Genomic DNA, 19541 nt, shown 5'->3' with positions numbered 1-19541 from the left:
CAGAATGAAGAGCCACTGACCTGGGGGGCTACCTCCAAAGTTCTGTTCTTGAATTATTTATTCCATAACTATTTACTGACAATCATCATGTCCTCAGGGCTCCGACCTTGTCCCTCTTCATTGTCCCCAACATCTCCAGGTGATCTGCCATCCATACCTGGTCTCCACCACCACCTGTTGCCTGTGAATCTAGTCCTGCTGCCCAGTCCTAAACATTCAACTGCTCGTGGACTGCCAACTCTGCTGCTCCATCCCCTCCCTCGTGTCTGGACAGGCTTGCGAGTGCTCGAGGAGCAGAACACAAGGATGACATTATGGTTACTTTGGAAGCTGGGTCACCAAGGCATACAGCTTCTACCTGGTTCTCCTGCGATGCTCCGTCTCAAAATCCAGCCTCTATGCCTTGAGAAGCCCAAGGCACATGGATGTGCTCTAGCATTTAACCCCATCACGCTCCTGCTGGTCTTGCCATCAGAGGTGGCTGTCGCCTCTCCAGATGTCTCGTGCCCATCCTTGTGTGAACGTGTGTGTTAACTATGTAACTCCGTTGCAAGAAAGAAGTAGGAGATGGACATTGGAAGAGTGTACCTGACAATGTCACTGCCGGATCTGTCACTAACACAGAGATGTAAGTGTCCCCCTCCTCTCACGGCCACTGACCCATCATGGACGTGTTCTGCTTATGTTCTCTCCTCTGAAACTCATCTACCTCTGCTCAGGCTTCTGTGCCTTCCTCTGGTCAGACCCCTGACACCTGGATTACTAGAATGGTCATTGCCTCCAGTCTGGGCAACCCCCTCCGTGCCTCACAAGGCTGCCCGAGTGGTCTGGCCGGCATGCCAATGTTGCTGTGTCCCCACTGCCTCTGCCCAAATTCGGTGAAGTCTCCGAGCTTCTTAGGGTTCTCCGAGTAAAGCCCAGACTGCCCCACCTGGCTTGCAAGGCTGTGGGTGAACTGGATGAGCTCATGCGTCTTGCACACTGCACACTTCCTCGTTCACCCTGAGATCCCAGGACACCCGTCCCCAGGAGCTATCCCCGGGTGGAGGAGGTCATCCAGAGGATGTGACCGCCAGCTGAAAGGAGAGCTGGCTCAGGACAGGTGGAGGATCTTCACCCCCTCCCTTGTCCTTGGAATGTACACGCCACCTCAACCACACCGTGTTCCCACAGTGGGAGCTGTTTTCAGGGACGCAGCCTTGAGAGAGGCAAGTGTTGCTGAGACCACCCGGACGGTGCGTACGACTGAACCTCATTAAGACCTCTCTATAAACTTTTAAGATTCTAGAAGGTAGGTTCAGAGGTCTACTCAACTTGAGGCCCCCAAGATAAGACTTTATAAGTAAGTTCTCTTGCTTATTAAACCTGCCACTCACCAATCTTCCTTCCATCTCTCCCTGTCTTCTGTGCATGGGGCCAGTTTCAGATTTCACCCCAAAGGCTCCTGAGCTCATGAACCAACACCCTCTAAGTGCCCACCTGTTAGCCTATCACAGCACGGCCCCAATGTGCTGAAATTCCCAGCAACTTCAGTCCCCTGAAAGACTGTGGGCTCCTGGAGGGTGCGGGCTGTGTTCTGTCCATCTCCACATCCCCAGCACTTAGCAGAGTATCTGGTAGATTAGGGTGGCCCTAAGTATCCAATGACCACTGTCCTTACCAGAGGAGAAGACAGACAGACAGACACACACACATACACATATAGACACATGCAGTCATGTGAAAAGGGAGGCAGCGATCAAGGGGATCATCTACAAGCCAAAGAAGGCCAAGGACTGCCAGGAGCCACCAGAAGCTGGGAGAGAGGCACGGGGCGGATTCTCTCTCAGAGCTCCCCAAAGGAGCCAAGCCTGGTGGCACCTTGATTTCAGACGTCCGGCCTCCTGAACAGTGAGAAAATGTATTTCTGCTGCTTGGGGCCACCCAGTTTGTAGTATTTTGTTACCGCAGCACTAGGAAATGAACACATCCAGGAAGACTAGACCCAGGGACAAAAGTGTTCCCAGGTCTGGCAACCCAGAACAGCAAAGGCTCTGCTGATACAGCGAGGACTGCTAGGAAGCAGAGTTCCCACACACCAGGCCTTGCACGAGACCTCCAGATCTTTATATACTGCAGGGGTTGGGGAGCCCCATGATGGCTGTTAGTGGAATCTTCACCGGCCCAGCAAGATGGAGATCCAGGTTAATTTCAAGGACATAACATGTCATTTAACCAGAATGTCTGGGCTGCATCACGTCTGTTTACACAGGGCTCATAAAGAGAAATATTGGGAGAAAATGAATGAGAAACCTACACTGGGACCATATCAAGGAGGACGTTCACTGCTAGGCTCAGAAGTTTGGATTTGCATCCTTAGACAATGGGAACCATTGAAGTTTTAAGGGTTTTGAGCTTGGGAATGCCTTGTGGCTTCGGGAAAAATGATCTGGCTATAGCTATGTATCAGTTATCAAGCATCTGGCAGCAAGTAACAGGACCATGATCTAAGGTGGCTCAAACAAAAGAACTGTACTTACTGACTAATACAGCAGAAAGACTAGAAGTATGCTTCAGGTATGGTGTGATCAGGGCTCTAGATCTACTAAGCTTCAGTTTGGCTCCCCTCATGGGCACAAGATGTCTTCCGGAGGAACTGAGTTACTGAGTTAAAAACGCTTTCATATTCATGTACGGTTGGAAATAAAGAGAAGCTTCCCAGGACTCTTGAGGACTCCTTTCCAAGAAGACACAAGTATATTTCTCTCTGTATCTTGTTGATCCAAACAGGGATTAAATCTACATCTTCCCGAGCCAGATTCTGGCAAAGAGATGAGGGTGGTCATGATTGGACACGATTAATCAGCTGCCTTAGCATGGATGCTGGGTGTAACATATTAGTGTAGAGAGTGATTCTGGGTTAGTTCTGCTGGCTCAGATGCCCCCAAGAGTCCCAGGGGTAGAAGGGGGCTTAAGGGTCCTGCATCCTGCATTCCCTGTGATGCAAAATGTACAGCTCTCCTTCCACATGCTTACTCTTGAGATAGGCACACGATTGCTGACCCATGACCCAGTGAGGCCTGCCAGCCAGATTCCTCTTCTGGAAAAACTCAACCCCAGAACAGACGAACAGCGGGAAGTGAAACTGTAAGGAGTGTCATGACAATCGTCACGACGTAGAGGGGCTGGGGCTGCAACCACCAGGAAAATGGTAGGGCAGACCCCAGGGCTTAACAGAGGAAGACTGTGGGCAGGGAGAGAACAGAGCAGAGAGGGGGCAAGAGGAGGGAGAGAAAGGCCAGGGGTGGGGGTGGGGGGGAGGAGGGCCACAGAGCCAGAGCTAGAAAGACCGGCTGTCTCTCTCCTTCCAGCTTCTGTCAGTCCCTCCCTCTGTTACTCCTTTCATCTAAGGAAAGTTGGACCCCCCAAACCGTGGTAAGTAAAACACTGCCCTAAACAAACCGCCACGTGTGCACCAGCCCCGAACTCACCACTGACAAGCCAGGCGGCCCTTTTCTGCCTAATCACCCAGATGGCATCAGGGCCCATTAGGATCCTTCCATTCTGATAGGTGAAGAAAGGGAGTGGGGGGAGAGGGAAATCAATTTCCTTCACCATTATTACTGAGAGCTTTGCAGTTGCTTGGAGTACATGGGGGAGGGTGTGTGTGTGAGCATTAAATCAATGTCAGGGCTCCCTGGGGGACTCACCCTGCAGACACTCCCAGCAATGACTATGACTGCTATTCCTGGGCAGGGCATGTCGGGAGACACACTCAGGGTGACAACGGGGAATGCCCTGACACAGCCCCCGATGCGGACTCCCGGAAATGTCCACGGGTCTCATAAGTGCTGCCTCCATGGTCTATCACAACACTAGAATAAACAGGAGGGTGGGGGGAGTCCTCTCTCCTACCTGGTAAGAACATTATAACAGAAAGGATGTGGGCCAGAAAAAGCCTTGCCAGGTTACCCCATCGGAGCCTGGGATGCACATCTTTATAGATAAGGTGATGACTTATGCATGTTTCACCATGGAGTCACTTAATTAGGAATTCCCATCTCACTGTGGAGTCACCTAGGGGAACTGCCAAGAACCTGGGGCTGAAATTAAGAGCAGACTTTGGTTCTTGGCTGCAAAGTGGAACAGCTGGATGATCAGGGTCCACTTACATGCCCAATCTGGTCTTCTCTCCAACTCCGCTAGGAAAAGATGGCAGGGTCCTAATTACTAAATGGTTAATCTTCTAGTGGTGAATTTTCTCACTCTCTCCTCCCCCTCTTTTTCAATATGCTCCTTTTCTACTTCTCTCTGCTCCGAATAGCTCCCCTTTCCTCCCCCAAGGAAGGCCGAGAAGTCTCCTGGACCAGTCTTCACCCATTCCCTGCGGCAGGCCACCTCTCTGCCAGGGGTGGGGGCCCAAGTTGGAGGCCCACCATCAAAACAACTAATTTTCACTGGGCGCTTACTACATGATCGGCCTAGTTTTAAGGGTTCAGCATGTGTGAATTCACTTGATTATTACAACCACCTATGGGATAGACAATTACTAGGCCCATTTCCACAGAAGAGGAAACTGGGGCACAGGGCTACCTAAACTAGTCCAAGATCACACATCAAATGACGGTAAGGCAGGATCGGAAGCTGGAAGTCCCATCCAGCTGGCCCTGGTCTGAAGCACACACTACAGTGTCCCTCTGATGAATGATGTGCTAGGGAGCTAGCTCCCTTCCGCCGCAAAAGGCTGACCTCTCCAAGGAAAGCAATGCAAGCTGGAAGAATTAAGTGGCCTCTAGAACACACTGTGCCTCCTTCCTCTTAGCATTGCTCAAAGAAGTTGCAGAAGAGGTACAATCCCTGTAAGGGGATAAAAGCTGTACAGTCACATTTTTTTTTTTTTAATACCTCTTAAACCTTGTGTCCAGCATTTAGTCTCTAAGACTGGCCTTCTGCCATTGAGCAAGATGTCTCCAATGCCCCCACTTCCCTCTAAAGGAGAAAGGGCAAACCTGAGCCCCCAAACCTGAGCCCGAAACGGGGTCCGGTCCCAGAAGCCCCAGCCCCCCGGCCGCCCCGGGACTGGCCCCTGCCTGCAGTAACCAGGCCTGGCGCTCGCCCTGCTCTGGACCGCGGTGCAGCCTCCGCATCTGGGAGGAAAAAGCGGTGGCGGGCCGGCGAACCGGGGCGGGGGTGGGGGGGGGGGCTGCCGCGCCGCGGGAGCCTCTCTGCGGCTCGGGACTGGGCCCCGGGCTCGGGCCTTACTACGGCCCCAGCACCGCCGCGCTCCTCCCCTCCCCCTCCCCGAATCCCACCTCTAGTCCCGCGCCCTTAGAGGAAGTCGGCGGCTTTGCCCGGTCGCCAGCAGGGGATCGGCCCCTTCTTGCTACGGTGCGAGCCCATCTCGGGCTCTTCGGGGCACCTCCACGTCCACTTCCTCCCGGGGGCTGACCGCACGGGTTCCCCGGAGGTTCTTCCCTGGTCTCGCCAGGCTGTGGGCGGAGGCCTCGGCGCGGAGTGTCGCGAAGCTGTCCCCGCAGAGCCCTCTCCGGGCGGCGATCCGGTCCCCGCGCCGCCTCCGGCGTCTCCCCAGCCTGGCCTCCGCTAGCCGGCTGCGGTCCACGTGGCTCCGGAGCTCGCAGGAAGCCCTGAGCTAGCGGAAAGCCGAGCCGAGAGCGGGCGGAGGGGGCGCGGGGAGGGGGGGGAGCGCGGGCCCGAGGGGCGGGCGCTGGGCGGAGGAAGGGGAGGGCCGCGCGCCGCCGAGGCGCCCGCCCCGCTCCGGCGCGCCGCGCTCCCGGCCCCGGCCGGCCAGGGAAGCGGCCCCTCCCCGGCCGCTCGCCCGCCCCTCCCGTTACACCCGGGGGAAGGTGTTCCCGAGACCGCTCCCATCCTCACCCCGCCTCCCCGCCTCCCCGGCTCCAGCCTCCGCCGGCGGAGCTCCACTATGCCAGACAGTTTCGACACTTTGCAAAGACAAAGACCAGAGAAAGGAGGAAGAGGAGGACGAGGAGGAAGAAGAGGTGGGAGAGGAGGACGGAGCGATGTGAGCTGGGAAGGGGGCGAGTGTTCGGGACACCCCCCCCTTTATTCTCCCCGGAGCCCCTCATCCCCAAAGCCGCGGAAACTCCAGCGTGTCTCCAGCTGCGGTGAGCGAGCGCGCCGAGCCCAACGCTGCCGGGGTGCGCGGGGGGCTGCGTCCGCCGGAGTTGGGGCTCGGGCAGTTTCGAGTGTGTTCTCCGAGTGGAGGGGTGAGTGCCCGGAGCCGGGAACAGAAGTGGTCGGGAGGGGTCTAGGAGGGTGTCACAGTGGAAGTGGGGACTGAACACCCCAGGCGCCCGGAGGAAGACACACGTAGGGAGACCCCTTCCCCATCCACAGCGTCACCGGGGTCTTTGAGAGAGGGCGGAGGTCCAGGAGGAGGCTGGGGCTCCGGGATCTTCAGCCGTTATTAGAAGAGCTGCTGGGACCTCGGCGGGGAGCCTGCGCCGGGTCCGGGGCAGCGGTCCCCCGGGTGGCCCCAGTGACACTGCACCGGCGCCAGGCTACAATCTCCCGGGTCGGGGCCGCCAGAGGGCGAAGCGGCCAGCGGGGCCGCGGGTGGGATGAGTCCCCTCTGGGCGGCTGGCTCCGGCGCTTCCGAGTGGAGCGAGGGGCGCGGGGGCGCGCGGAGGCTGCCGGTGATCCGGTCCGGCGGCGGCGGGACGGGGTTGTGATCGAGCCTCCAAATCCACTGCGAGCCGGAGCACATCCGGGAGGTGGCCATCGCCCCCGGGGACGCCGCGGGCCCTCGTTGCTCCGGAGATGGTGGAGAAGTTGGCGCGGTAGCTGGACGTGGCGTGGTGGGCAGGGAGCGACTGGGTGGGCGCAGGGGAGGCAACTCGAAACTCTTGAGTCCGCCCCAACCCCGTTAGGCGCCGCAGTTGCAGCGACATAATCTGACAAAAGTTAGCAACTTGTCTGCGTTTCTCGGGTGTGTGACCTGCGCGGGGCAGAGTCCGCTCCTCGGGAGAGCGCAGGGGCGGGCAGCCGCGGCACTGGGTCAGAGCGCCCGGATGGGGCTACGGCTAGATTCGGAATCGGGACCGTGGCGCAACTTTGAGCTCCTCCTTTCGCCGAGCGTGTGTTTGAGCGTGACCTTGCGGGAGGAAGCGCTGCTGAACTTGAGATGGGGGTTGAGGCTGCGCCGGGTCTGCCTTCTCCTTGTCCCGAGACCCGGTCTCTGGGGAAGGGCGTCTGCAGAGTCTGGGTTCTGCTCGGCGGCCGGAGCCCGGAGTCCCTCCAGCCTGCCGCCCCAAGGTCCTAGCCAGCGCCTGCCACTCGCGGGGCTTGGTGGGGGCGCTCGGCGGGTGGACACGTGCGCGCCCAGAAGTGCGCGGGTGGTGGGGGCTGGGCGGGTCACTGCGTCTCGCGGGCTCTGCATGTCCCGCAGCTGGAGACGGCCCGGTCCCTGAGGGCAGTGACCCCTTTGCCGGGGGGGCCGCGTCAGGCATCCCCCTGGCTTTCACGTACCCATCTTCAGGGACTCCTCGCCTCTTCTGGCTCACCCTCCTCGCGGGCCCCTTCGCCCCGCGGATTTGTGCCGAGATGGGCCCCCAGGGAGACAGCGAGCGCGCGCCCCTGCTGGAGGCCGAGTGTGTGTGTTGGGACAGGGGGAGTGCGGGGAGAACGTGATTAGCAGGGAATGAGGTTGTCGCCTCCGCGCCTGACACACAGTAGGGAAAGGCTGTTTGCAAAGGCCTGTAGATGGAAATGCGCTGGCAGGGGTCTGACGTCCACCTTCTCTCCTTGTTCTCCCTATTTCTACTACGAAATTCACGTTCATCCACCGAATCAAGCCCTTTAGGCGTCTAGGCGTGCCTTGAGCACCTACTACGTGCCGGGTTCAAAGCTGGGCTGTTCTTAGAAGCTGAGGGCGGAGGCGCCTGGTGTTCTTGCCCGGGAGCTGCGTAAGGGCGCCCGGGACTTTCGCAAAAGGCAAGGTGCAGTGCCCCCTGCCGGCTGCTTTGGAAACTGCCGCTTGGCTCTGAGGTGGGGAAGGGGCGCCAGAGGCAGGGTGCCTGGGCTCCCTCCAGGTCCCTCCTTGAGCCTCCCCTCCCTGCCCCAAACACCATGGCCTGGCCATTTTCAGAAATCCCGTGGTTGGCTGAAAAGACCGACCAAAGTTCACCATTCCAGCCCCCCCCACCCCGCCCTTGCCCAGATCCCGGTCTTCCACCATCTCCCTCTCTGATGTTCAGGCCTGAGACTTGGAACTCTCTGAATCTCAGTTTCCATATCTGTAAGATGGGGTCATTACTATTACCATACAGATGTGTGGCACAGAGTGTTACATATCATTGTGTGAATGTGTGTGCACGTAGGGATATGCATGTTTACACGTTCACAACATATGTGCATATTCATCCGATCTTTGACTTCAAGTCTGGGAAAGGGAATCTCATCTTACAAAAAATTTATTTTTGCTGAATAAATAAATAACAATGAGTAGGGAGCTCCTTCCTCCATCTTTGGACAACCCTACGAGCCTGGAAATGTGCTGCCCCTGCGTTCTGCTGGTCCTGCATTTGCTGTCCAGGCTTTACCCGTGTGACAAGGCAAGGGCCTGGGCAGAAGCAGGGTCTTCCCCTCACCTCACTGGGTTGGCAGGCCACAGGGCGCCTCTTGAACACTGCCCTGAGAATGGAAACAGGAAGTGTTGCCAGAAGTGAGAGCAGAGGGCTCTCTAGGGGGTGTGAATTCGGCTCCTCCAGGCTCCGCCTCAGCTGCGGAAGCTGACTTCTGAGCAGCCTTCTTGCTGACCGCAGGGCCCTGTTCCCACCTGGAGGCACAGACTGGGCATTCCCTCAGCTGGGTTTACCAGCACCCCGCTAAAGTTGGGAACCTCCATAGAATTGGCTGTCTGGAGCCTTTGGTCCCCGAGGTATGGTGGGGTGGATCCATCTGTGGGCCTGGTAGTGAGGGATCCTTGCAGGTCCTGGAGCCTCAGAGGTGTGTGTGGCTTTGTGCCAGGTGGGTCTCTGTCGCCCCTCTGCACCAAGCTGCCCCCCAGGCCAGGATATCTCCTGGAGGCACGCTCTCAGCAGCCTCCCATCCCCCAGTAAGGGGCCTCTTTGAATCGCTGGGTCAGTTCACCTTGCTTGAGTCCCTTGCTTTGTGGCAGGCTGCTGACTCAGAAGAGTTATATTTGGACAGGGCTTTTTGCCTTATGGGATTTAAACCCTAACCCTCTCCCTAGGCTCCCTCCCACACCATGAAAAGCAACCAGAGTAAAGGAAAAAAAAAATCCACCAGTCATCTCCTTATCCTGCTTCCTAGTAAATCCTATATGTACTAAGGATGAACGCCACTGGCCAGTGGAAGAGCTGCTGGCCTGGTCACAGAGAATTCTAGAATAAGGTTCACAGGCACTTTGTTCTGTTGTGGAGCACATGGGGAAACTTCATACTCCCTTGTAGACCCAAGGATCTGAGGCCTCTCTCCTCTAATTTGGGCACACGAGCCCAACCTTGGGCCCCAGAGGAAACCCGTTCTAGTCCCAGGGCTAGTGCTCAATTTGCTTTGTAACTTGGCACCCACACTGTTCCAGGCTCTGGTCTCAGTTTCACTCTCTGCAAAATGAGAGGCTTGGAGTTCTGCTGACATGGCCTTGGGGCCTTTAAAGCCTTTCTTCATGAAGACAGCCTGCACCCTACTTGCTTTTGCTCCAGCTCCATCCTTAGAACCTTCCAGATATTCCTGGCATCACAGACAATAGGGCCATCCGTGCAGGGATGCCTCCCTTCCCTTACTTACTCACAGAGAGTTCTCCAGACCTGCAGAGCCCATGCCCATTTGGTGAAGTCACTCGCCAGCAATTCTCAGCACTGGACATTGAGAGATGGCCCGGAAGTTTCAGACTCTGGGGTCTGAAAGTTGGCAGAGCCGAGGTAACATTTGTGGGGATCCCCAATGCTGCGTGTGGCCAGTAGGAACCTTGGTGACTTCACCAGGACCAATTTGGTTCCCACTCCAAGAGCTGAGAATGTTCATAGAAATCATTTCGTTCAATCTTTCAGATTAATGAAAACAATACCGAGGCCCAGGGGGGAAATCATGGGATGCTGGGTGACAGAGCTGACCTAGAATGCTCGCTGGTCTCCTAAACTCCCAAGTAGGTGAGACCTCTCTGTTTCCCCTTCCCCACACCCATATTCTTTTCTGCATATCTTCTGCGTATTTAAGTTTCCTCATTGGAAACTGGCATTCCTTGGGAACCCTGGGGTTTTATTGTTTCTTGGGTCTTGTTGGTTGCATCGTTTTGATTTCAGTTGAACCAACATTTAGTAGGAACTTATTATATTCTGGTCACTGTGCAAGATGCTGAAAATATAGGGTTGGAAGAACATGTGATCGATCCTTCTGCCTTCCCCCCACCTCTGGCCTGCCCCTCAGAGGTCACCATGTGGTGGGGGGGGGGCGCCCAGGGGCATGAAGAGTATGTCACAGTGGTTTGTACAGGGTGACCACGTGCGTGTGCTGAGAGAGGGCTGGGACAGAGAAGGGAACGTGTTCCTGTGCCTTGTGGGACCCACGGAAGGATTCACTGAGGAGACAAAGCCTGCATACCTAGGGGAATCAGACTGCGGGAAAGCGAAGTTATTTTCTTGACTGCATTGAACTGATGTCTAATCAAAGTGGTGTGCACCCTGCCGAGAAAAATTAAAGTAAAATAAAATAACAGACTAGGCGTTGGTCTGTCTGTTCTGCGTGGTTCTGCAGGGGTGCGGGAACTGAGATTTTAGGGGCTCAATGATATGGCCCCATTCCTGTAGTAGGTGCCGATCTCCGGTTTACTTTGGTGGGATTTATCATTGCTGCTCGGCCAGAGTGCAGGTCCCTGAGTTATGATCTTCCAAGGGTTATGGGCATTGCAGTGATAGTATGTAAGATAGAGATTAGCTGCTTTGCTTTCACTTTAAGAAAAATAAAATTCGGTGCTTTATCTTTAATCCTCGTCCTTATACTTGATCTCAGATTTAAATGGCTGCCTTGGGAGACGGGGTTAAAGGTATGGCAGGCAGTGTGTGGGGGGACAGTGCCCAGGGTTTCAGGCACAGGACTGTGTCTAGCTGTGTGAGCTCAGGCAAGCCCTGTACCTCAGGGGCTAGGGTGGAAGTGCAGGTGGGTGATTATCTCCGGATGCATGGTGAGGATTAAAATTCATGCACGGGAGAGTGCCCCAGGAGGGGCCTCCTCATATCCCAGCTAAGAGCCTGTGCAGGAGGGTTAGCAGGGTAAGTGCTGAATGCTGGAGGCATGGTATCCGAACAGAGCATGTGGGAAATAGAAGAGTTGATGGAAGGCGGAACGTCCTGGAAAGCTCGTGGAAAAACACTTGACGTACGGGGCTGGAGTTAATGTTAAATGGTTTGTTAGTAGCCCCCGCTGGAAGGAGCGAGGCCGAATGACTGGGTTAGAGTAGCAGCTTGCTTTTCTCATTCCTGTGGATTGCATAAAGCTGAAAGTTTCTTTATCCTTAGGGCATTGCCAGGAGCAGGGGCACCTGGGGGCGGAGGGGAGTGCACAAGTGAGGGCGCGGCCCGCCCCGAGCCCCTCCTGTGTGGCCTGGCTGGCTTAGCAACAGGTGTGATCTGTGTCAAAGTTGGCGGCACGTGGAGGAGACTCAGTCTATCGTGGTGCACCCTGGGATGAGTGTTAGGGACAGGACCCTGGGGTCCGGGTATTTCCTCCTGAGTCAGGTGGATCCAGACAGGGCAGCCACAGGCCTAGGGCTCAGAACTCCTAGCTCCTGGTCCTGATAATCCACCTGCTCCTGCTGAGGACCTTGGGTACGTCCCTGAACCTCTGCAGAGTCTCCCATTTGCTCAGTTGGTAGATGGCACTATGTAATTCCCACCCTGGCCGGGAGAGTTGGGAGGGGTCCGTAGGATGAGACCATGGACCTGCCTTAGTGGTAAAACATACAGTAGCTTCTAATTTTTATTAAGCATTTAGGGTATGCCCGGAACAGTGGCAAGTATTTTAAACATCGGCTCGTCCCGGGTTCCAGTAGGAAACATACACTCACAAATGGAGCAGAGTTTAATAAAGGGAATGTCTCCAGAGCTGGGAGTGGTATGTAGGGAAGTCAGCAAGGGATATAGCAGGACCTGAGCCCAGTTAGCACCCCCCCCCACTGTCCCCTACCCAGCCCCCAAGGGGCAGATGGAGGGATGGGTGAGCAGGACCAGGAGTGTGCCAGTAGGAGCTGAGCGAAGCCTCTGAGGAAAGCCTCTCCCCTCAGCCTGGAGGGGAGGAGCCAGGAGGGTGAGGCCGACACCTCGCTCTGTCCTGCCTGCTTTTCACAGTCCTTGTGCCACCAAGGGCTGAGCTCACCCAGCAGCCAGAGGCCAGGGAGTTCCTTGTTGGAGCTTCTCGGGGACTGGACAGGACTGGAGGCTGATCCTGCACTCACCTGTCATCTCCTTTGATTCTACAGCAGCCAGGGGCGTGGGTGGTCACAGGGTCCACAAAGGACAGAGCTGGAGGCAGGAAGGGAACTCCCTTCTTCAGGGCCGTACCGCTGGTGGGAGCCCCAGTTTTAACCTCCGTGCTCTGTTCCCCTAGTAAGATGCAAGAATCAAGAGGAAGATGTTATTGTTAAGAGCTTTGTGTTTTCAGGGCGCCTGGGTGGCTCAGTCGGTTAAGCGTCTGCCTTCAGCTCAGGTCATGATCCCAGGGTCCTGGGATCATCCGGCTCCCTGCTCAGGAGGGCGTCTGTTTCTCCCCCCCCCACCCTTCCCCCACCTCCCACTAGTGCTCCCCTCCCTCAAATAAATAAAAAAAAACTTTAAAAAATAAAAAAGACATTTACATTTTCAGTAGCATCTTTGAGAAGCAGAGCAGCCTCAGTATTAAGGTTTCGGGGTCTAAGACTTATCACTTATGGCTCAGTGATCACGTCACTTACCTTTCCTGGGTCTCAGTTTCCTCTTTTGTCATGGGGATGATACTCTGTACCGTTGATGTGAAAAATGAACGAGTCACTCAACAGATGTTAGCTTGTTCCCAAGAGGACCAAGGTTCGGACTTGTGGTGTGAGTGTGTGTGTGTGGGGTGGGTGGCGGGTTGTGCTCCCTCTTGTTCTTCTGGTCTATTCCATATTCAGATAATACTGTTTGAATATTTTTGTCTTAAAAGTTTTTTCCTTCCAAAAATATCTGGGGATGTTTGGACCATTTCTTCTGACTATGTGTGTGTGTGTGTGTGTATGTACGTGTGTGTACCCACGTGTGTGTGTATTTTTTCTTCCTCCTCTAAAGTATATAAAAGTTATCTTAACCAGGTCTGATTCTGGAGCCCTTAAGAGAATATAAAATGCAGGTTAAAAATCTCAGTAATTCAGAGAAGTTGAGAAGGAAAGAACATCCATTCCAAATTATTGGTGGAATTAAAAAGGGGGTTTCAGATGACTTTTGGTAGGTCCACATGTGGGTATGCAAAGAAAATCGTTTCTTTGGATTTCACCAGCTACCTTCAAAAAATTCAAACCCAAATAGATACCATCGTGATAGATTTTGCTACATTAAAAGAAAAATCCATTTGAGTCCACATTGAACTAACAGACTATAGTGGCTAACAGTTCTCTTCATGAATATTTACTTAGCAGAGGGCTCTTGAGAAAAACCCAACCAAAAAAAAAAAAAAGAGAGAGAGAAAAGAAAAGAAAAACCACAACCAAAGCAGACCCAGCTCCTTCTCTAACTGAGAGTGTGGAATGACTCCAGAATATTGTTTCATGCTCAAAGAGCCTAAAACAACTCCACATGAAAGATGAAAATCCATCTAATTGGGCATTTACCTTTTCAGAAATAAAAGGCTCAGCGGAAAGAAAAGAAAAGGAAAGAAGAAAAGAAAATCTCTTTCCTTGGAAGGCTAGACTGGAGCTCAAAATAAACCTCCTGAAATCGCTTGGCCCAGTAACGAAGGGCTGTGTCCCCCCTCCCGGTCTTTAGTGTAATATCCTCAGAGAGCCGCCCGAGGCTCAAAGCCCTCCCGAGAGCTCAAAGTCCTCCTGAAACCCCCGAGGTCTGCGTTCACAGCCAGTGGCATCTGCAGCCCTGACCCTGTTTGAACTCCACTCCAGCTCGTCTAGGGGCTGGGCTAGGATGAGGGTCCTCCCCATGTTACAGAGGAAGTGACTGACCCGAGGTCACACGGTCTCTTGCACGCAGATCCTTCCGTGTGCCCGAAATTTCCTCTGTGCGGAGTGGGGGGGCATAAGCCCATGCCTCCCAACAGCCTGGCTACCCCGGGACACATCTTCTTCAACTCACCCCTCACAGCCCCCACCTTCCCACCTGAACTGTCCAGATGAGTCGGGTGACCTGGTCCACACGAGGGCCTGTGCTTGGGAAAAGGCAGATCCAGGTCTCTGACCCTGGTGGGGCCCCCTCCCTTCATCCTCGCCCCTGGGGGCCTTGCTATATCTCCACCTCACCCTAGGCTCCCCCGATCTGCGTGGCTGAGTCTGAGAACAGGGGCAAAGGAACACAATCGAAGTCTCGGTTTCCTAAGTGGATCTTAGAATCAACTTAAGGAGCCCAACCTTTGTCATCATAATGCTACAACACAACACAGGACAGCACAAGACCACATAACATCAGATAGCAGCCACGGCTAGTGCTTACCATTCCTGTAAAGTCGGTCTGGAGGACCAGAAGCCGACTTGGCCGAAAACCAGCTTGGGCCTTAGGAAGCCAGAGTGAGCGCTCCATCACCGGGGGAGGCCTGGGGGAGAAGCCCAGGGCAGGTTCTGCTGGTGAGGTCCAGGGAGGCAGATCACGTAGCAGAAGCCCCAGAAGAACCAGTTAACCAATAACTCGGACATTCAGTTAGGGGATTTCCCAACCCTGTAGTTATTTTGCATGTAAATACTCTTGTCAAGGGGAGGAAGTCAGTGAGGACATGGGGTCAAAGGCAAGGAACAAAGGCATAAACAGGATTTATAAGAGAAGGGGAGAGAAACAACCAGCAGAGCCTGAGAACTGGGAACCTTGCCTGTAAGTCTTTCGCAGGGTAAACTGATGAACAGAGCCAAGAGGTTGTGTGCATTCTGTCCTTGGGGATTTCAAAGAATATCCTTTCAGTTGATGGGAGTTTCTAGAAAACTGCAAGAGTTGAACTGTGGAGCCTCCGTGATGGCCGTCTTTGGTTGCCTGTGGCCGGGGTCTACCGTCAGCATCTCCACGTGGGGCTGGGCCAGGATGCGCTCTTTCCATCAGCAGACTTGACCCTTCCTTTAATATTACTTTCCTGGTTTCCATAGCAGCCCTGTAAAATCACTGCTCGTACATTTTCCCTAATCCCATTTTACAGATGTGGAAACTGAGGCTCAGAGAAGTGAAGCCGCTTGCCCCAAAGTCACATAGCTAGAAAGTGGCAGAGCCAGAATCCCTAACTGCCTCCTTTCTGCCCAGAGCCCCAAATCTCAGGCACCATGCTGTGTAATTCCCGGGATCACCCCATTCCTCTACATGGGGGGCTTGGGAAGGGCAGGACAGCCGCCCTAAGAGGTGCAGATAGACAACACATCACACTGGCCATCTGTCTCCAAGCCCAGCCCGCGGGTGGGGCTCCAAACCTCTTCCCGGATTCCCCATTTGGTGTTGGTTGGGTGGGTTTAGTTAGCTAACCTTGGCAGTCTGGGGGGAGTTTAAATCTCTGCGCCGGGTCCCTGTGTTGCTGATTACAAGCACTCACCTTCTTCTGGGTTGCTGTCATACATTGAATTCAGAGAGCCCCACGGTGCCTGGGGACTGAGGAAGGGCTGGGAGCCAGCCGCAGAGACAGGACTGTGAGCAGAAGGGCTTAGTCAGTTTGTCACCAGACGTGCAAACCCACCCAACTCCCAGGGCCTGCTCTGAGTAAAATGATTAGTAAAAGTGGCTCTTGCAACATTGGAAAATTCCCTTTTAATAACATCGTCACAATGGAGAGAAAGGTCTGCTTGTTGTTCTTGCTTGAAAACAGTTAGTCCTACCACCTGGTGGAGAGTCTTTTGAAGAAAGATGGTTGCTTGGGAAACATAGGAGCTTCCACGAACAAGAATGTCCTTGTGGGGGGGTATTCCTGGTTGTTCCTAAAGCAAAATCTGAAATTTCAAACCTCAGTCTTTAGGCAAAAAAGGAAATTAAACCAAAGGAGGAGTTGAGAAGCCCGTGAGATTGTGCACCACTGCCTATGAGAAATTTCAAATGAAAAAACCGCCTTTCTTGGAGTGGTTTGAAGAATTGGTTCTGCCGTTATTTTTCCGTCTCTACCTGTGACCGGGAACAAACGGAACTGAGCAAAACCGGTCTGCGAACTCTAGGATTAGAAAATTAAGCCGATGCCTCTACCATGCCAAACAACAGTTTTGAATATTGGAGTATGCCTGCCTCATTGGGAAGCTGCCCCTGGGATGAAGTAAAGGAGGTTTCTCTTTTTCTCTGAGCAGGCGCCCTGGTATCATAAGCTGTGACCATTACCGGAGGGAGGTGGGGGGTGAGTAGACTGAATGATAACAAATGACAGAGTTCGCGCATTTGCAGAGCATGAAACAAGAGAGAATTGTAGAATCCGAGCGCTTGCAAAGAGGCTTAGCAGTGCCCTTGTTCAACCTTCCCCTAGTCCAAAATTTCAATTATTCATCTACTGAGTCATTCATTGATTGGCCCAAGAAAAAACGCTGGCTCTGCCACTTCTTAGCTGTGTGACCTTGAGTGAGTTGCTTTACCTTTCTGTGTCCCCATTTCCTTATCTACCTCCCACCGGGCACTAAAGTGAGCACTAAAGGAGTTGAGCTGGTACTTGGAAAGGGTTTAGAACAGTGCCCTGCAGAGTGCCCACCCTAAGGGCTTGCTGAGTGTGTGCTCCGATCATCATCATCATCATCATCATCATCATTCAAGTTTAGAAACCCTTTGCTCAGTCTCCCACGAACTGTCTCCTCACTTCCACTCTCCCATGTGGTGGTGGTTCTGTCCTCTTGATTGGGAGATCTGTTCCCCACACAATGGCCTTTTGTCCTGGACACCTCTATGGATGAAGAAGTTCTTCCCCACACAGAGCTTCCAACCTTGGAGGGCTGCCTGGAGGAGGTGGTAGGGTGCACCTCTCCCAGGCTATCTGCATTTAAGGCTGAGAGAGTGGGCTGGGCTGTGGTGTGGCCACTGGACCGTACAGGCAGGTGAGCACACCTAAGACGAGACATTTTGGATATTCCCTGCCCCCTATCTTACAGCTAAGCAGACAGCTCAGAGGCCTGACCTATGTGGTTCCTCAGCCTGTTAGCAGGCAGAGCCAGGGCTGGAAGAGAGCACACAGTTTCGAGTTGCCAAGTCCTGCCTTCATGGCTGGGTTTCCGCCCGACTTGGGAAGCTCAGGGTGTCCTAGAGAGCGAGCCTCCTGCACCCTCCCCAGGCCGGCAGCCAGGGACCCCAGCAGCCGGGTCCCCTGCCTGACCCCCTGCACCAGGCTGTTGGCGTGGCGCTTATAACCCCGTCTACCAGACCACCTGTGCCCACAGGCTCCTATAGGTCTCCCTCTGAGCAAGTCTGTGCTGGGTTTTTTGAATTCTGGTGGCTGTCTGCCCTTTTATCCTTCCTGAGTTTCTGCCCAGGAAATACCGTGTACTGGACGTTTTGGACTCCTTTTAACCTTCTAATCAGGGCTCTGTGGCATTCTTGTTATCGGTGTTTTGACAGTTGGAAAAACTGAAGTTCATTGGTGTTGGCCGTTTGACCTAAGGTCCCCCAGGTTGGGTCGAGGTGGGGGCTGTTACGCCCCCTCCCACACCACCATGGCTCGCTCTTGCGGGCCCACGGGCCAGAAGGTTCCTGGGCCCAGTGTGTCTGCCCTCACTGCCCGTACCAACAGCCTGTCACCAACCTCCCTCCCACCTCCCTTCCCTTTGTTCCTGAGAATCAGGTAAGAGGCCAAAAGAACAAAGCCCCCCCCTTCCCCTTCCCCAGCCATATTTCAAAGGGCTATAAATAGGATGGTTCTTGGTTCTTCTCTCCGGTCACATTCAGCACGGACAGACTTTGTGTGATGCCAGCCCTGTCCTCTGGCTCAAGGTTTTCCTGATCAGCACAACCTTCCTTCTTCCCTCTCATCCACAAAATCTTGTTCAGAAGTCTGTGGTCAGGCCTCCCAAATTAGGCCCTGCTTGCCTGGCAAACAAACCCATGCGTCGTGGCTCCCAGTTCCTCCCAGATCGGAGTGCGGTTCTGGGCAGCCCCGAGGAGGTGGCGCAGCCCCCAGCATCCCCCTGCTCTGAGGGCAAGTTCAGTATCCCCGGCAGGGAAGGCCTGGGGGCCGAGCGGGCAGCCAGGGCCAGGAGAACACAGGCTCTGGGGCAACGATGGGACTGGGGCGGGGGACTTCCGTGTCTGAGCCTCAGTCTCCCTAGAAGACGGGGAGAGCCCCAGAGGACAGAAGGTCTTCCGGCTGGAAGACGGTGGGACCCGGTGGCAGCGGCGGTGAGGGTGGACAGGGCCAGTGCCCCGGGGACCCCATGAAGGAACCCCGAGATGGAACCGGGGCCCCTCCCCGTCATGTGCTCAGAGGAAGGGGGTGTAAGAGAGGAAAAACAGCAAGGCTGTGGTTTGGGAGTCCTGCACGGCCTGCATTCTTTCAGTAATGAGGTGTGGCCGAGGTATCCCTTGCTGCACGTAGGAAAGGTTCAGCCAGACCCATGCTGGAGGAACCCCAGAAGGTGGAGGCTGGCAGCGGCTGGTGCACGTGGGAGTAATCACCAGCCGTGTTGGCACGTCTGCCCCCCATGCGAGTAGCACCCACATCTTCATTTCTCTGGGCTTTGATAGCTGACTGTGCTTGGCGCTGGGAACCCGAAGTTGAAGCTGCTTGGAGAGAGCTGGGAGGCCCAGAGCAGAGGTGCAAACCAGTAAACTGCACCACCCCCACTAGGGATCTGTGGGGGGGGGGCGAGGGGGACACGGACTGATGACTTTCTAGAGCCCAGCCAGGCTAGAAGGGGGGAAGAAGGGCCCTGGCTTTGAACCGCACCTTGGCCCGTTTCCTGCCCTGTGGCCTTGGGCAAAGGACCTGACTCTTTCAGAGCCGCAGTTTGCATCTGTGAAATGGGGGTCAGCCTGCACACCCCCCGTCCCCCAGAGGACTGCTGCAAAAATTGCATGAAGTCATGCACACGAGATCCTTAGCCCGGTGCTGGCCTCCTTGTCTGTACTCATCCATCCACCATTGGTAGTGATGACCTCTGCCCTGGAGAAGCACCTAGCCTCCAAATCCAGAAATCCACTCAGGCCGAGGGCTGCGCCTGGGTGAAGCCCTTCCCGGGGGGGCGGGTCCGCATGGGAGTCCAGGTTTCCTGCCAGCAAGCACAGGTACTTCCTGCTGCAGTTGGTGCTTTTCATATCAGTCCTCCAGGCTGGGCGGGTTGGGGGGGGGGGTGCAGCAGCATCAGGAAGGGGCCTCTCAGCCCCTCCACCCTCGAGTCAGCCGCTGCACCCCTGGCTCCCCTGCCCTGTGCCCTGCTCCCCTCACCGAGCCTGGCCAGCAGC

General features: G+C 54.9%; 1 protein-coding gene and 1 long non-coding RNA gene across 11 annotated transcripts in view; one reads left to right on the top strand and one right to left on the bottom strand.

Annotated features, from left to right (window-relative positions):
- The window catches only part of LOC141372852 (uncharacterized), a 28898-nt gene extending 23195 nt beyond the window's left edge, over positions 1-5703 (bottom strand). For both annotated transcript variants that reach the window (XR_012378355.1, XR_012378356.1), the window contains exon 1: positions 5292-5703. This is a non-coding gene — a long non-coding RNA (uncharacterized lncRNA). The remainder of the gene's footprint in view (positions 1-5291) is intronic.
- Positions 5704-5839: 136 nt separating this feature from the next.
- The window catches only part of ST3GAL1 (ST3 beta-galactoside alpha-2,3-sialyltransferase 1), a 94519-nt gene continuing 80817 nt past the window's right edge, over positions 5840-19541 (top strand). For 7 of the 9 annotated variants that reach the window (XR_003208050.2, XR_003208049.2, XM_073893231.1 and 4 more), the window contains exon 1: positions 5840-6122. The gene's annotated coding sequence lies outside the window, so the exon portion shown is untranslated. Of the gene's footprint in view, positions 6225-19541 lie in introns of all 9 variants that reach the window. The other 2 variants (XM_025871164.2, XM_025871165.2) reach the window with 2 other exon arrangements.

The sequence above is a fragment of the Callorhinus ursinus genome, unplaced genomic scaffold, assembly GCF_003265705.2.
Source record: "Callorhinus ursinus isolate GAN/ISIS: 27379988/994484 unplaced genomic scaffold, GSC_fseal_2.0 scaffold5, whole genome shotgun sequence".
Classification (NCBI taxonomy): domain Eukaryota; kingdom Metazoa; phylum Chordata; class Mammalia; order Carnivora; family Otariidae; genus Callorhinus; species Callorhinus ursinus.
This window is presented reverse-complemented; position numbering and strand designations above follow the sequence as displayed.